Below are 18,053 nucleotides of genomic sequence, written 5' to 3' on the forward strand. Positions count from 1 at the left end.
GGGGAGCGCAGAGCCCTTGTGCGTGCTGGGGGAGCCATCACAGGTGCAATGGTATCTGCAGACATCGCATTGGCAGTACCAGGCTTATAGTGTTCTAAATGTAATATAAAGGAAATTCAGATTTCTGGAACTTAGATCCCATCTGCATTATGCATTTTGAGAGTATTATACCACTTTAAACAGTCATGGCTTCCCTGAAAGAATCCTGGGAACTGTAGTTTGTTAAGGGTGCTGTGAGATATGGGAAGATCCCATTCCCCTTACAGAGGTACAATTCTCAGAGTGGTTTAGCAATCAACCCCTCTTCCCAGGGAACTCTGGGAATTGTAGATCTCTGAAGGGTGTCTCCTAAGAACTCTCAGTACCCTTAACAAACTACAGTTGCCAGGATTCTTTCAGGGAAGCCATGACTGTTTAAAGTGGTATAATACTGCTTGAAATGCATAGCACAGATTACTGATTACCCATTACTGAGAAAATTAATGGAAATGTTAGTGAACAAATCACACTACTTCTATACTTCATTATACTCTTTGGGCATAGAAATCCAATATAATAACCACAGAAATAAAACAAAACAGCAGCTCTTTGTGGTGAGATAACAGGATGGGTCTTGAGTTGTTTTTCCTTTCATGAAAGGGCTTGTCGCATTTGCAGAAGGGATTGCAATAGCAGAGACTCCTGTTGGTGGAAAGGGGGCATTTTTTGCTGGTGTCCCGTGTGTCACTTCTCACAGTGTCCTGCAGGGCAGATCCTACATAGGATCTATCCTCCAGAGGAGATTTTCAGGGGGCTGTAGGGAGAATCATAAATCTGCTTCAATCCCCTTCTGTCACAAGGAGTGTCCCATGAGTGACATTCTGCTCACACAAACTCTGAATCCAGGCCGGTGTATTCCTCCTCTCCATCTTTTCCTACTAAATTTCTAACTCTTCCTCAATTTTGGGGTAAGGGTAAGGGAGAAATTCAATTGTTTGCATTCAAAGGTGAACTTGCCTAATCAACAGTTTCCAAAACACTATGCCAGCCAAAACACAGCCATACTTTGAAATCTGCACTTCTTTGAATTTTGCAACGTGGTTCTCCAGCAAAATAATGTGTAGAAAAATGCATATACTAGGGCCAAGTGTGCATATAAATGCATATATTAGTACAAAAATAACACACAAAATCCATTATATTACCAAAAACTAGTTTGCAAAAATGTTTATATTAGGGGAAATTGCATACAAAACTGTGTATCAGGATAAATTCACACTAAAATGCTGATTAATTTTCATGATGACTTAACAAAAACCACAAACTGAAACGGTGGGAAAATGAGAACTGAACTGAGAGAAACTGAAACTGACACATTTGTTCATCCCTATATTGCGGTAACAATTCCCCCTTAAAAAAACAACAACCTTCTTCTACTTTCAGATCCTCAAGTGAATGTTGTAAGCAAACTTTGGAATCACACCTGTAATTATTGTAATTTGAACAATGCTGTAACTTTCTACTAGGTTGCAATTAAGTGGTGATTAGTTTTCCTTTAGGGATGTGGGATCAATAGACTGTGAAAGGGAAAATGTGATCGTGTAGTCACTCATCCAGGGCTTTCATCATGTCCCGGGGCACAATACTGCAAAAATTGGCTGTGACTAAGCAGTGATGGCTGGTGCCCATTGGGGCTGGTAGGGCCGAAGGCAGAGAGACCAGCACATAAGTGGAGCCAGAGCCAATGACAGGCAGGGCAAACTCATTCTAGGTTTTTCTCCATTCTCCTCCTTGCTGAGTTCTATAAGGGCAACACTGAGACTAAGGAGGAGGGCATTGACAACCAGTCCTGCCACAAGCTGGACTGGCTATAAGGAAGAAGACAGGAAGGTGGGGGCTGGCAGTGGGCAGACTGCCGTTGGTGTGGGGCAGTGCCCCATTCACCCTAATGGACCAATTTCTACTGTAAGGTTAATAACATTTTTACTAACAACTGGGATGAGGAGGTACAGAGCATGCTTATCAAATTTGCAGATGATACAATATTGGGGGCACAGCTAATACCATGGAAGACAGAAACAAAATTCAAAGGGACCTTGATAGGCTGGAGCATTGGGCTGAAGACAACAAAATGAAATTCAACAGGGATAAATGCAAAGTTCTACACTTAGGAAAAAGAAACCAAATGCACAGTTATAAGATGGGGGATACTTGGCTCAGCAATACGACATGTGAGAAGGATCTTGAAATTGTCATTGATCACAAGCTGAATATGAGCCAACAATGCAATGTGGCTGCAAAAAAGGCACATGCTATATTAGGCTGCATTAACAGATGTATAGTTTCCAAATCGTGTGCAGTATTAGTTCCCCTCTATTCAGCACTGGTTAGGCCTCATCTTGAATACTGCGTCCAGTTCTGGTCTCTGCACTTCAAGAAGGATGCAGACAAACTGGAACAGGTTCAGGGGAGGGCAACAAAGATGATCAGGGGCCTGGAAACCAAGCTCTATGGGGAGAGACTGAAAGAACTGGGCATGTTTAGCCTGGAGAAGAGAACACTGAGGGGAGATATGATAGCACTCTTCAAGTACGCAAAAGGTTGTCCCATAATGCAGGACACGGAATAATGGGAACAAGTTGCAGGAAGCCAGATTTTGACTGGACATCAGGAAAAGCTTCCTAACTGTTAGAGCAATACGACAATGGAACCAATTACCTAAAGAGGTAGTGGGCTCTCAGATGCTGGAAGCATTCAAGAGGCAGCTGGACAGCCATCTGTCGGGAATGCTTTGATTTAGATTCCTGCATTGGGCAGGGGGTTGGACTTGATGGTCTTATAGGCCCCTTCCATCTCTACTGTTCTATGAATTCTATTTGTGGGGAGAGGAAGAAACAATCTCTCTCATTTGCTCACGCGCTCATATACTTGCAAACAAAAATAAAACATCAGTCTAACATAGCGAGTTACATTTTACCTGCATGATCAGAGTCTTGTGTGTCAGAGCACATACAGAGTTCCTTGCAGAAGAGAGGTTCTGAGAGAGCATACGAGCACCTTTGATCACCTGACTGGATAGTTTCAAGCAGACAGAGACTGAGGGTGATGTCTCACATATGTATGGGAATCTGAGACTAGTAAAAACAGGTCCAGTCTTTACAGAGACAAATTGGTGTTTGGACCAATGGCAAGAAAAGCTTCATCTTAGATGTAAGTGGGCTCAGTGGCCAGTCAGAAATGTACTTAGAGGCTGTTTACACTTCCTTAATGCTTCTGAACTTACAGTAAAAAAGGACAGGCCAGTTCCGACCACATGAATTATTGTAACAAGGGAATTAAAGCTGAGAATGTGGAATGAAGACAAACATAGGGACATGTGTCTATTCAGGATTCGGAGCATGAGTTCCAAATTGCAGATGCTCAAGGCGGAGCTGTCAGTCTACATAAGAATACAGAGTTTATCAAAGCCGCACTGGACTTAGACCTGATCTATACATGCAGGAAGGTCAGGAGGTAGAATAAACAGTACCATTTTAGATCCCAAGTGGGAAAGTTCCGTTTTTAAATATACCTTTATATTAAAAACTCCTCATGACTAAAAAGCCAGCACAGTAAGTAAAGATCTAGACTTGACCCTTTCTTCATGACATGCTAGTTTTCTATTTTCAAGCCATTTTACTTTGTTTTAATGTAGGCAAACTTTCAAAACTAGTATCTCCCACCTCTCATATATTTTTGTATGGCCCATTTGATCACCTGATTGTGCTGCATGTGTGACAAACGAGTTAGAGAAAAAATATATGACAAACGAGTTGGTTGCATGTGTATAGACAGAGTTACTTCTGAGAACCACAGAGGGGAAAAAACCCCAAATTACTGAGAAAAATATATTACTTGGGAAAGCCCAACGTTTTGTGGCCTCTAATATATTAGGCCTTTGTCAGGGACTATAAAGAAGACAATACACTACATTAATAAATAGAAGTGGACAATTATAAATCACAACACACAATGCAGCATTAAAACACTAGTAATACATCACTAACTGATCTTCAGAAAATATTTTGTAAATATTTACATAAAATAGTCTGTAGAGATCTCTAATAGCAAAAATGCTTAAATTTTTAATGGCATTTACAAGAGGAAAATTGAATACCTACAGATATATGTATTATAAAGCTTGTGATTTCAGGTGTTTCCAGTTTGCCATCATGGGAAGAAAGGAGGCATCATCTGCAATCCTCTGAAACTACAAAAGAGGATGAAATTCCAGTTCCCCATTAAGCTCATCAGGGATCAGAGTTTTTTGTTCCAGTATCCATGCCATCTCATTCCTTAGCAAAACCATATTATATTTTCCATATTTAATTTTTCTAAAACTCAAAATTTGAACCCTGAAAGAGAATGATTGCATTGTATAAAATGCTCAACCAAAGGGCCCCCCAATCTCTTTTTTCTGATATTGCTGAGATGTTCACCTATGTGTTTCTTAATATTTCTGGACATTTTTCCCATGAAAATTTTTTGTCCAGCTACATTGAATGGCATAAATAACACAAGCAGTTTTGCAGGTGGAAAAGTGTTTTCAAAACGTATCTCTCGCCATTGACAGGATTTTTGAACTCTGTCATCTTGCATGTGAATCTACAGTAAACACAATGACCACATTAGTGATGGCTCTTAGGTTCATTTGTACCTGGTAGGATATTGGAACTAGGTGGCTGATGATCCCTGAATTCGCTTTTGTCCAAAATGTCACTCATATCCCTTGTTCTCTTGATCGAAGCTCAAACTGCAGTTCAGGCAGTTTAAAGCTGTTTTGGTTTAGGAAACTTCAAACTGCAGTTCAGGCAGTTTAAAGCTGTTTTGGTTTGGGAAACTTTTCTAAAATTGTTCACCACAACATTTCTTGGGTAACCCCTCTCAAGCAATTGGTTACTCAATATGTTGGATTCATCTATGAAATCCCTTTCAGAGGAACAATTATGTCTGAGTCTCAAAAACCGATCTTTTGCAACAGCAAATCAACTTTAAACTGCCTGAACTACAGTTTAGCCTTCGATCATGTTACCAACAAATTATGAAGCAGCATAAAAAGATGCTGGCATATTGTGCACCATATTCCTGCTTGTCATAAGAAACCTGATTTCATTCAAGAGAAACACACTGGGCTTTCCCAACTAATAAATTTTTCTCTGCATTTGGGCTTTTTCTTCCTTTCTTTGTGGTTCTTTGAGTGCTGACCATTTTTTGTTTCCAGTCCTTACTTCTGAGTAAACATGTAGAATAGATCTGCATGTCTCGAAAATGGTGGAATGGGATGTATTCAATGCTTTTACTTTTGCTGGATTGTGCCCTGTGCCAGGGACAGCATTGCAACAGACAAAAATTTAGAAGGCAAAATATTTCATGGCATGGAATGCAGAGAACCCTGGCTGAAATCAGACCTTTTGATTTTCAGTGTGTCAATCATCATTTTTAATAAAGCTTGTACCAGTGAAACATACTGAAGACTGACACCTTAAAAGGAAACTCTTTGTAAAGGTTTTCATTTAATGCGATACGTGCAGAATATTATTTTTAAGTCTTTGCTAAAGCCAGCAGTCCACAAGAATAATGCAATTCAAAGATTTCACTTACAGGCAAGAATTTAGCCCAGGTTTCTTAGCAGGCAGGCAGATTCTCAAAATTCAGGACAATTTTTGTAGAGGTTTAACCAGCAGGTGGCATGCTACATCAGAAAAGATCTGTATCTGAAAAATATTTAATGAAGTAATTTGTCTAAGTAGGCAAATGAAATATGCCAAGCAAGGGAGATCTATGATGAAAAGGAAAGTTGTGGAAAGTTAGATGAGATGTCTGTATATATAAGCAACTACCTCGAAGCACGTCTGTGAGAAAGGATTTTTGAAGATTTAAGCCATGAAGTCATTGGAGAAAATACAGCAGTTGTGAAAAACGCAAGGAAGCTATTGTCATGCTTTTCTTCACAACAACATGGTGAAATGGACAGCACAACAGGTTCTGGGGATTAGAGGGACAGTTTGTGCCTGGAAGTAATTTGGCCCTACATTATTATTATTTGTTGTTGTGTTGTTATGTGCCTTCAAGTTGACTACAACTTATGGTGACCCTATGAATCAGCGACCTCCAACAGCATCTGTTGTGAACCACCCTGTTCAGATCTTGTAAGTTCAGGTCTGTGGCTTCCTTTATGGAATCAATCCATCTCTTGCTTGGCCTTCCTCTTGTTCTACTCTCTTCTGTTTTTCCCAGCATTATTGTCTTTTCTACTGAATCATGTCTTCTCATGATGGGTCCAAAGTATGATAACTTCAATTTCATCATTTTAGCTTCTAATGATAGTTCTGGTTTAATTTGTTCTAACACCCAGTTATTGGTCTTTTTCATGGTATCCGCAAAGCTCTCCTCCAACACCACATTTCAAATGAGTTGATTTTTCTCTTATCTGCTTTTTTTACTGTCCAACTTTCACATCCATACATAGAAATCAGGAATACCATGGTATGAATGATCCTTACTTTAGTGTTCAGTGATACATCTTTGCATTTGAGGACCTTTTCTAGTTCTCTCACAGCTGCCCTCCCCAGTCCTAGCCTTCTTCTGATTTCTTGACTATTGTCTCCATTTTGGTTAATGACTGTGCCGAGGTATTGATAATCCTTGACAAGTTCAATGTCCTCATTGTCAACTTTAAAATTACATAAATCTTCTGTTGTCATTACTTTAGTCTTTTTGACGTTCAGCTGTAGTCCTGCTTTTGTGCTTTCCTCTTTAACTTTCATCAGCTTTCGTTTTAAATCATTATTGGTTTCTGCTAGTAGTATGCTGTCTGCATATCTTAAATTATTGATATTTCTCCCTCTAATTTTCACATCTCCATCTTGGTCCAATCCCGCTTTCCATATGATATGTTCTGCATATAGATACACCCCTGTCTCACATCCTTTCCGATTGGGAACCAATCAATTTTTCCATATTCTGTCCTTACAGTAGCCTCTTGTCCAGAGTATAGGTTGTGCATCAGGACAATCAGATGCTGTGGCACCTCCATTTCTTTTAAAGCATTCCATAGTTTTTCATGATCTACACAGTCAAAGGCTTTGCTGTAATCTATAAAGCACAACATGATTTTCTTTTGAAATTCCTTGGTCCGTTCTATTATCCAATGTATGTTTGTGATATGATCTCTGGTGCCTCTTCCCTTTCTAAATCCAGCTTGGACATCTGGCATTTCTCATTCCATATATGGTAAGAGCCTTTGTTGTCGAATTTTGAGCATTACTTTACTTTCATGGGATATTAAAGCAAGTTCTTTTTAGCTTTACTCTGATTTTCGATACAACCAGTTCATGATCTATACCGCAGTCTGCTCCTGGTCTTGTTTTCGCAAAAAGAATGGAACTTCTCCATCTTCTGCTACCAATTATATTATCAATTTGATTCCTATATTGACCATTTGGTGATGTCCACTTGTACAGTTGTCTTTTCAGTTGCTCAAAAAATGTGTTCGCAAGAAACAAATTATTGGCTTCACAGAATTCAATAAGTCTTTCTCCTGCTTCATTTCTGTCTCCTAAGCCACATTTTCGCACAGTTCCTAGTTCTTCTCTGTTCCCTACTTTTGCATTCCAACCCCCCATGATTATCAGCACATCTTGTTTTGGTGTGTATTATTATTATTATTATTATTATTATTATTATTATTATTATTATTATTATTATTATTATATTTATATCCCGCCCTTCATCCCAGTAGGAGCCCAGGTTGGCAAACAAAAACACTAAAAACACTCTAAAACATCATAAAAATGTTAACATATATTAAAACAAAACACCTCTAAAAGCAACTTTTTTAAAAAAAAGCTTTTAAAACACCTTAAAAAGCTATTTTAACATAGACGCAGACTGGGAAAAGGTCTCTACTTAAAAGGCTTGTTGAAAGAGGAAGGTCTTCAGTAGGTGCCAAACAGACAACAGAGATGGCACCTGTCTAATATTTAAGGAGAGGGAATTCCAAAAGGTAGGTGCCACTACACTAAAGGTCCGCTTCCTATGTTGTGTGGAACAGACCTCCTGATAAGATGGTATCTGCAGGAGGCCCTCGCAGTGCACGATGATAGACTAGGTATATAAGATTATCTTTCAGGTATCCTGGTCCCAAGCTGCATAGGGCTTTGTACACCAAAACCAGAACCTTGAATGTAGCCCTTACTTGCGGTTATTATCAAGGTGTGTTGTCATCTATGCCTTCAAATAGCAATAGTTTAACAGAACATTGCTTCACTGGTGTCTTTGTTTCCCCTTATCACTCAAGCTCAGTGGAAAGTGTCAAATTAAGCCCTGGAAATAGGTCTCATTGACAGAGGAGTGAGTGAGCATTCTGGACAGCAGGGAAGTGGAAAGCTGGTGATATAAGCTACTGTCATCTCTATGTATAAATATATTTATACTGCACCTTTCTATCAGGGTTGACACGGTGGCTTAAAAGAAATTTAAAGACAGCTAAAATCCAACTAAACCCTAAAAAGATAAGCAAAAACATCAGTCCACATAAGTCCATAGGGGAAACAATTAAAAAAACACCACCAGAAGAATCGAGGACTATTAATTAAGTAATCAGTTCTGCCAAATGCTTTCTGAAACAACAGCATCTGACATATCACCTGAACCTCAGTGGTGAGGGGGCCGAACAAGCCTCCTTCAGAAGGGAGTTTCACAGTCAGGCACCACCTCTGAGAAGGCCCTGGTTTGTGCAGCTTCTCAGGGGAGTGGATATGGAGCAGGAAGAAGGCCATCCATCCTTGAGGAGTATCTGCTTGCGGGCTTCCCCCAGGCACCTGGTTGGCCACTGTGAGAACAGGATGCTGGACTAGATGGGCCACCGGCCTGATCCAGCAGGCTCTTCTTATGTTCTTATGTTCTTAATTCTCTTGCTGCCTCACAGAAACATAAGAAGAACCCCGAGGGATTAGGCCAAAGGCCCATCGAGTCTAGCACCCTGTTCTCACAACAGCCAGCTAGATGCCTGTGGGAAACCCACATGCAGGATCTGAGTGCAACAACGTTGTCCCACTTGTGTTTCTTAGAAATTGTTTATCAGAAGCGTCCTGCTTCCTGCTCAGCAGGGCAATACAGATGAACAGCTATAAAGTGGCTAGGGCTACTTATTGCCATGGCCAATTACTCTTTAGGAATTGAGGATATGCATTCATTTACTCTCTGGTTGCAATCAATGTTACCTAAACAGAAGACAATCATACCATAATCATATCTCAATAAGCCAAGATATAAACAAGACTTCTGGGCACACATGCAGTCTGTTCATTCTTATCTTCATGCAAGTGAACAAAGAAACCAGGAAGCTTTCCATTAACTATAGTTCCCAGTTTTCTCTGAAGCAGCAAACTATGGTTAGCTCATTGATATCAGCTTTTTAAGCCAAGCTATGGTCATCCAAATGCAGCCACAGTACTTATGTTGGGCATGATATTTGTGTTGGGAATTCAAGGCTGATGAAAGCCATAATCTCTGATGTGAAAACTCTGCCTCCTAATCCCACATACATGAGAACTTGCAGTGGTTACTCAGGGGTTAGAGAAAGCACTCTACTTATGCTCAAAGACTCAGTTTCTTCACCAGAAAGTCGGGAGGCATGGAAAGAATGAAAGCAGCACCAGCTATTTTTTATTTTTATTTATTTTTTATTATTTTTTTTGTGGACATAGTCAGAATGACCATGCGGCTCTTGGTTTATCACTCCTCTGTCAGGATCTTCAGTTTTACACCTGTAAAATGGGAATAATATAGTGACCTATTTCCAGGGCTTCATTTTGAGCCAGGGCTTAGCCTAGGAAAAAACTTCTTTGCTATCCAAAGTGCCACTGGACTTAATCCTCAGTGCGGACCGGGACCTGGTGTAAGATGTAAGTGTTGTTGAACCGATTGGGAGCAGTGACCACAGTGCTATTAAATTAAACATACATGTAAATGGCCAATTGCCAAGAAAATCCAACACGGTCACATTTGACTTCAAAAGAGGAAACTTCACAAAAATGAGGGGATTGGTAAAAAGAAAGCTGAAAAAAAAGCCCAGAGGGTCACATCACTCGAAAATGCTTGGAAGTTGTTTAAAAACACTATATTAGAAGCTCAACTGGAGTGCATACCGCAGATCAGAAAAGGTACCGCCAGGGCCAAGAAGATGCCAGCATGGTTAACAAGCAAAGTCAAGGAAGCTCTTAGAGGCAAAAAGTCTTCCTTCAGAAAATGGAAGTCTTGTCCGAATGAAGAAAATAAAAAAGAACACAAACTCTGGCAAGAAGTTTGCAACTAAATGCAAGAAGACAATAAGGGATGCTAAAAAAGAATTTGAGGAGTACATTGCTAAGAACATAAAAACCAACAACAAAAAATTCTATAAATACATTCAAAGCAGGAGACCATCTAGGGAGGCGATTGGACCCTTGGATGATAAGGGAGTCAAAGGTGTACTAAAGAACGATACGGAGATTGCAGAGAAGCTAAATGAATTCTTTGCATCTGTCTTCACAGTGGAAGATATAGGGCAGATCCCTGAACCTGAACTAACATTTGCAGGAAGGGATTCTGAGGAACTGAGACAAATAGTGGTACATAAGAACATAAGAAGAGCCTGCTGGATCAAGCCAGTGGCCCATCTAGTCCAGCATCCTGTTCTCACAGTGGCCAACCAGGTGCCTGGGGGAAGCCCGCAAGCAGGACCCGAGTGCAAGAACACTCTCCCCTGCTGAGGCTTCCGGCAACTGGTTTTCAGAAGCATGCTGCCTCTGACTAGGGTGGCAGAGCACAGCCATCATGGCTAGTAGCCATTGATGGTAACGAGAGAGGAAGTTCTAGGCTTAATAGACAATATAAAAACTGACAAATCACCAGGCCCGGATGGCATCCACCCAAGAGTTCTCAAAGAACTCAAATGTGAAATTGCTGATCTGCTAACTAAAATATGTAATTGTCCCTCGGGTTCTCCTCCGTGCCTGAGGACTGGAAAGTGGCAAATGTAACGCCAATCTTCAAAAAGGGATCCAGAGGGGATCCCAGAAATTACAGGCCAGTTAGCTTAACTTCTGTCCCTGGAAAACTGGTAGAAAGTATTATTAAAGCTAGATTAACTAAGCACATAGAAGAACAAGCTTTGCTGAAGCAGAGCCAGCATGGCTTCTGCAAGGAAAAGTCCTGTCTCAGTAACCTATTAGAATTCTTTGAGAGTGTCAACAAGCATATAGATAGAGGTGATCCAGTGGACGTGGTGTACTTAGACTTTCAGAAAGAGTTTGACAAGGTACCTCACCAAAGACTTCTGAGGAAGCTTAGCAGTCATGGAATAAGAGGAGAGGTCCTTTTGTGGATAAGGAATTGGTTAAGAAGCAGAAAGCAGAGAGTAGGAATAAACGGACAGTTCTCCCAATGGAGGGCTGTAGAAAGTGGAGTCCTTCAAGGATCGGTATTGGGACCTGTACTTTTCAACTTGTTCATTAATGACCTAGAATTAGGAGTGAGCAGTGAAGTGGCCAAGTTTGCTGACGACACTAAATTGTTCAGGGTTGTTAAAACAAAAAGGGATTGCGAAGAGCTCCAACAAGACCTCTCCAAACTGAGTGAATGGGCGGAAAAATGGCAAATGCAATTCAATATAAACAAGTGTAAAATTATGCATATTGGAGCAAAAAATCTTAATTTCACATATACGCTCATGGGGTCTGAACTGGCGGTGACCGACCAGGAGAGAGACCTCGGGGTTGTAGTGGACAGCACGATGAAAATGTCGACCCAGTGTGCGGCAGCTGTGAAAAAGGCAAATTCCATGCTAGCGATAATTAGGAAAGGTATTGAAAATAAAACAGTCGATATCATAATGCCGTTGTATAAATCTATGGTGCGGCCGCATTTGGAATACTGTGTACAGTTCTGGTCGCCTCATCTCAAAAAGGATATTATAGAGTTGGAAAAGGTTCAGAAGAGAGCAACCAGAATGATCAAGGGGATGGAGCGACTCCCTTACGAGGAAAGGTTGCAGCATTTGGGGCTTTTTAGTTTAGAGAAAAGGCGGGTCAGAGGAGACATGATAGAAGTGTATAAAATTATGCATGGCATTGAGAAAGTGGATAGAGAAAAGTTCTTCTCCCTCTCTCATAATACTAGAACTCGTGGACATTCAAAGAAGCTGAATGTTGGAAGATTCAGGACAGACAAAAGAAAGTACTTCTTTACTCAGCGCATAGTTAAACTATGGAATTTGCTCCCACAAGATGCAGTAATGGCCACCAGCTTGGATGGCTTTAAAAGAAGATTAGACAAATTCATGGAGGACAGGGCTATCAATGGCTACTAGCCACGATGGCTGTGCTGTGCCACCCTAGTCAGAGGCAGCATGCTTCTGAAAACCAGTTGCCGGAAGCCTCAGCAGGGGAGAGTGTTCTTGCACTCGGGTCCTGCTTGCGGGCTTCCCCCAGGCACCTGGTTGGCCACTGTGAGAACAGGATGCTGGACTAGATGGGTCACTGGCCTGATCCAGCAGGCTCTTCTTATGTTCTTATGTTCCCTCCCACTCACCACTTCCTGGACTTGTGTGATAAAATCCTCATCAATTGGAATGATGTTTACTCTGCCACTGCTCAGAGCACAGCTTTCCAGCAGGTGTCGCTCTTGAGCTTCTTTATTGTCATGGCTGGTTGAGAATAACTTTGCAGAACTATAATTTTTCTAAAGGAAATTCTTGTTGAAATCTTGAATTAAAAGAGCACCATCCTTATAGAACAGCCCATAGAACACCAAGATTACATTGCGCTACTGCTGGGGAGCAGGAGCAAACTTCAGGCACTCTGCCCAAGTTGCTCAGAGCAGCTGATTCTTTGACGATGAATACGCAGGCACTTTGAAGCCTGAGCTGAAACACGCTTCATATATACTCACTGTTTTAACACTTTTGCAACCTGTCACCTTCTGCAATCATCAAATTGCAGTCTTTTTGATGCTTCAGTGACAGCTATTAGCTGTTTAAGCAGCACCCCTAATTGTAAAGGAAAGCATACTTCATATACTTAATTTTTCAGAAATTATTTGGAAGGGGATGTTTCTAGATGCCATTGTTTGGACATTTAGCTGACTCACCACCATTCCTAAATAAATACCCTTCCCCCACCCTATAAAATGAAAACTTGGCTATTGCCTCGCTAATTGAGAGCAGTAACTATCACTGCTAACAAAAGGTCCCTGCTACGAAGTGGATTGAAGAGCTGCACTCAAATGCTTCAGGTAGGCCTGCATGGCCTGCAGGTTCCTGCTTGTTTGGCATTATATGGAATCAGTCTTGGACATTAGGTACGATTGACAGAGGATTGTTGGGGATTTGGCCATAGCTTAAGTGGCTGAGTATCTGTTTGGCATGCAGAAGGTCCCATCTTTGCTCCATGGCATCTCCAGGTGCAGCTGGGAAGGATTCCCTGTCTGAAAGCCTGGATAGCTGCTGCCAGTCGGTGCAGACAATACTGCGCTAGATGGACCAATTATCCAGCTCAGTATAAGGCAGCTTCCCTGTGTGAATAGCAGCTGAAAACACAGTAGGGAGAAAGACTGGATGGTGTTTCTCATCATGGTGGTGCAGTGATGGAACAAATCATTTACTGGCTTATTTGCTCATTTCAAACATTTTTATTTTATTATTTATTTTATTATTAAATCTATATCCCGCCCTTCCTCCCGCCTTTCCACTGAGAGTGCCCAAGGCAGCAAACAGCACATGAATAAAAACAATAAAATATATGAACACACAGCAAAACATTTTTAAAAAACCACAGTAATTTTTAAAACTTTGCAAATAGCAATGGATGGAGCTGAAATTTGTTTATATGTGTATTTGTTAAAATAATGTAAATACCGCCTTTAAACAAGTTAGCAAGGCTGTGTATAGTGCAATTACTTAAGACAACCTAGTAAAACAAATTAACAGTGCAACTAAGATCCACTGGGATGAGACTCAAGAGAGCTTGCCTTCAGCAGATCTTGAGCTTATGCCTATGCCAGCTAAATCCCTCACCCTGGCTCAGCTGGGGCTCAGTCAGTAGAATTTAAGGTGACATAATTTACACCAGAAGAAGTCCCAAAAAGGGGTGTTGTGGCAGGGTGAGACAGAGCAAGGAAAGACTTACACCTATTCCAAACCCTGTTCAGTTCGGTCATGTGACCTACGGTCCAATCCTCAAAACTCAGGCCTATGCTCATCTGCTAGCTCAGCTGGCAATAGTGTCTCCCAGAGCCTCCTGACTGGAATTTGGAATAGAGATAATTTACACTGCCTTAGGTTACATTGGCTTTCTACGTTAGGTTTGTTTGTTATACACCATCAGAATAAAAAAAATTCCACCATCCATATTTAAGGAATAACAAAAACTGGTATAACATATCAAAGGCACGAGTTTTTACTAGCTGACAAATTGCTAGTACTGTCAGCGCCTACCATATATCCAGGGAGAGGCCATTTTACAAGGTGGGTGCCACCACAAAGGAAGCCTATCTCCAAGCGGTCATATGATGAATCTCTGTCAGCTGTGACCAAGAAGGCTGCTTCTCATGACTGAAGCAGGTGGGTGGATCTATACTAAGGGAGGTGTTCTTCCAGATAGCCTGGCCCCAAGCTGTATAATTTATTATTGTGATATTTGCTTGCTTGCTTGTTTGTTTACTACATGTAGAGCCTTATTAAGTCATCAGCAGTAACTTAAAGTTCGCTTTGTAGCAAACTGGACGCCAATGCATTTCTTTCAGCACTGGTAATGTGTATGCAATAAGGAATCTGTCACAGAATTTTGCACCAACTGCAGCTTCCTAAGGGCAGTTCCACATCGAGCACATTGCAGTAACCCAGTCTTGGTATTGCCAATGTATGGATCATTGTGGGTAAGCTATCTCTGTCCATGAATCAAGGAGAACCCCCAGACTGCATAACTGCTTCTTCAGAGGGAATGTACCAATTTCCAGACCCAACAGCTCCTTACTCATACAGCCTCCATATTCTCAGGATTCACCAACTAATTGGCCCTCATCCATCCCATTACTGCATTCAGTCATTGGTCCAGGTACTGAACAGCCACACCTGAATAAGACTTAACAGAGAAACAGCTGGGTGTCATCAGCACACTGACAAGACTGTACTCTAGATCCCCTAATGACCACCCACAACAGCTTTATACAATACAGTCAAGTATGAGAAGCATTAAAACACTTCAAACACACACAGAGCAAGAAATTATAATAATAATAATAATAAAATTTTATTTCTAGACCGCCTATCTGGCCGAATTAACAGCCACTCTAGGCAGCGTACATAGACTAAAATATAACATAGAGTAAAATATAACATATAATACTAAACAAAACCCCAGTAATCTATAGACATCCCGAGCAGCAGGTTCACGCACACATGGTCTCTGGCCCCTTCAGCAGTTGCTGTTTTTGTAGCTGGAGAGAGACAGGGCCCCACCCTTCCAGGCCAGGTGGAAATTAGCCAGAAATGCAGGGAGCAGGTCTTGCAGAAACTCACACAGGTAGATGGTCTCTGGCCCCTTCAGCACTCGCTGCTTTTGTAGCTGGAGAGAGACAGGGCCCCACCCTTCCAGGCCAGGTGGAAATCAGCCAGAAATGCAGGGAGCAGGTCTTGCAGAAACTCACACAGGTAGATGGTCTCTGGCCCCTTCAGCAGTTGCTGCTTTTGTAGCTGGAGAGAGACAGGGCCCCGCCCTTCCAGGCCAGGTGGAAATCAGCCAGAAATGCAGGGAGCAGGTCTTGCAGAAACTCACACAGGTAGATGGTCTCTGGCCTCTTCAGCAGTTGCTGCTTTTGTAGCTGGAGAGAGACAGGGCCCCACCCTTCCAGGCCAGGTGGAAATCAGCCAGAAATGCAAAGAGCAGGTCTTGCAGAAACTCACACAGGTAGATGGTCTCTGGCCCCTTCAGCAGTTGCTGCTTTTATTATTATATAACAAACAAACATTATCTGGACCACATTCCATGTGATAAGAGATGGATGAAATTGTACTGTGCCATTCAGATTAACAGGTAAATAACAATTACACGTAAGTCTGATAACTTGTGGACTAACTCCATTGTTATGTCTGATATGAATGTTCAAGATGTGTTCACTCATGGGTGCTTGCTCATTTATTGAGATGCATAGGTCACCATCTGATAATGCAGTCATGAAGTAGCAAACATGTATGAGTGAACTGCTGCATTTCTGGGAGGCTAGTTGAGCTGAGGCATTCCTTGCCAAGTAGGCCAGCTTGTGACACTGGACTTTAACTGTTTTAAGCTAAAGATATATTTTGCTTATTTGCTGCTTAAAGTAAACTGGGCCTGTTTAGAAATATAGCACAGTAAATTGACAGTTAGCTTGCTTGTGTGTTAATCTGCTGACAAGTTAATTTACTTGTGTGTGTGTAAAGAGAAATGCTAATTTGCTGACATGCATTATCATTGTTTGTTGAAAGCTGTGTTTGCAAAATAGCTATAGTTGGGAAAATCAGTAGTTGTTGCAAACTGCAGCTGTACTGTAGACAAGTATCAAACTATGTTGCAGATGTACAAGGCTAAAATGAACATAACAAGATAACAAGTGTAAAAAACAATCTCCTAATATGGTTACCAGGAGGAAATGGGTATGGACTAATGATGTAGTTATGATGTAGTTACTATGATATTGATGCATGCATAATTACTAAAACAAAGCTTATAAAAAGGCCAGCACAGCAGTGTTTTGCCAGAACTGGCTTGGCCCTTCTCCACATGCACGTGTTAGAAATAAATATACTCTATCCTCCATCTTGTTTCGTTCGTTCTTGAACTTTATTGGGTGAGTATTTGGGAGCGAATCCTCAGCCACTAGGACCCAAACAGGGACTAGGGTGTATTGTTTACAACAATTTGGCGACTCCGCCAGGACATCATCTTGTTGGCATTCCTCTTTGCCTTGGACGTGGTCCCTGCAGGGGGTTGGGAAGAGCGCTCCAGGCTATATTCAGCCTGCCCAAGCCTGTGGGAGCGGATTGGGGCGACGAGGTATTGCCATGATGACTCCCTTTTAAATCGAAACAAGGTTGGAGAGGATTGGAGAAGAACAGGGGATTTCAACGTTTCAACGTCTCTTCGAAAGGGGTAAGGAGCCCATTGGGCTTAAGTGTGAAGAGAGTGGTGTGTGAAAGTGTGTGCATGAGACAGGGCTTATCCGCAGCGGTCTACCCTGAAGCGAGTGTAGGCCTCTAATTAGTGCGTTTCTCATGTCCTCGCGAGAGGCTGAGCCACGAACAGAGGGAAGCGAGTGTCGTACGTCATCTGCCTGTTGTTTTGTCTTAGACACTTCCCCCGGTAGATAGGAAGGGCTACCCAAGTGTCACACATCGTCTGCAAAGGGGCAGTTGGGACTGGGTACGGGAGATATGGGGAATGGTGCATCGAAGCAGGATGGGGCAGAGGGGACCCGACACAAGAAAGGGTTTGGAAAGGGTCAGAAGAAAAAGGGCGATTGGAAAATAACCCCCCTTGAATGTATTCTGCAAAATTTATCTGAGTTTAAGAAAAGTGTTGTTTCTTCTGGAGGGCCGGTCCCGAATGAAGAACAGTTGTCAATGTTTTGCAATGAAGCATGGGTGGAGCTGGGTATTGATTGGCCATTGGGAGGAACGTTTAACATTACAAGGGCTCGGCAGTTGGAAGCGACCCTTTTTGACATGCTGCCAGACGAGTTAACCTCGTGGTGGTATGCTAGGGGGTGGAGAATCATCTGTCTAGACCCACCATCAGAGTGTGCGCTGGAAATGGCTTTGGCTCAATGCCAAATTCATAAGGGAAAGAAATTGGAAATAAAGCCCCCAGTTCTTCAGGCAGAAGAAGAAGAATGGCTGGTTTCGCCTACGGCCCCACCTCCGGCCATTCCTTTGCCAGCACCACCAGTATTATCAGTGCCACCACAGGGAATTCAGCCACCACAGGCGGTCCAATTGCCACCAGCCCAAATTGTGCCAT

Source organism: Rhineura floridana, chromosome 1, assembly GCF_030035675.1.
Source record: "Rhineura floridana isolate rRhiFlo1 chromosome 1, rRhiFlo1.hap2, whole genome shotgun sequence".
Lineage (NCBI taxonomy): Eukaryota > Metazoa > Chordata > Lepidosauria > Squamata > Rhineuridae > Rhineura > Rhineura floridana.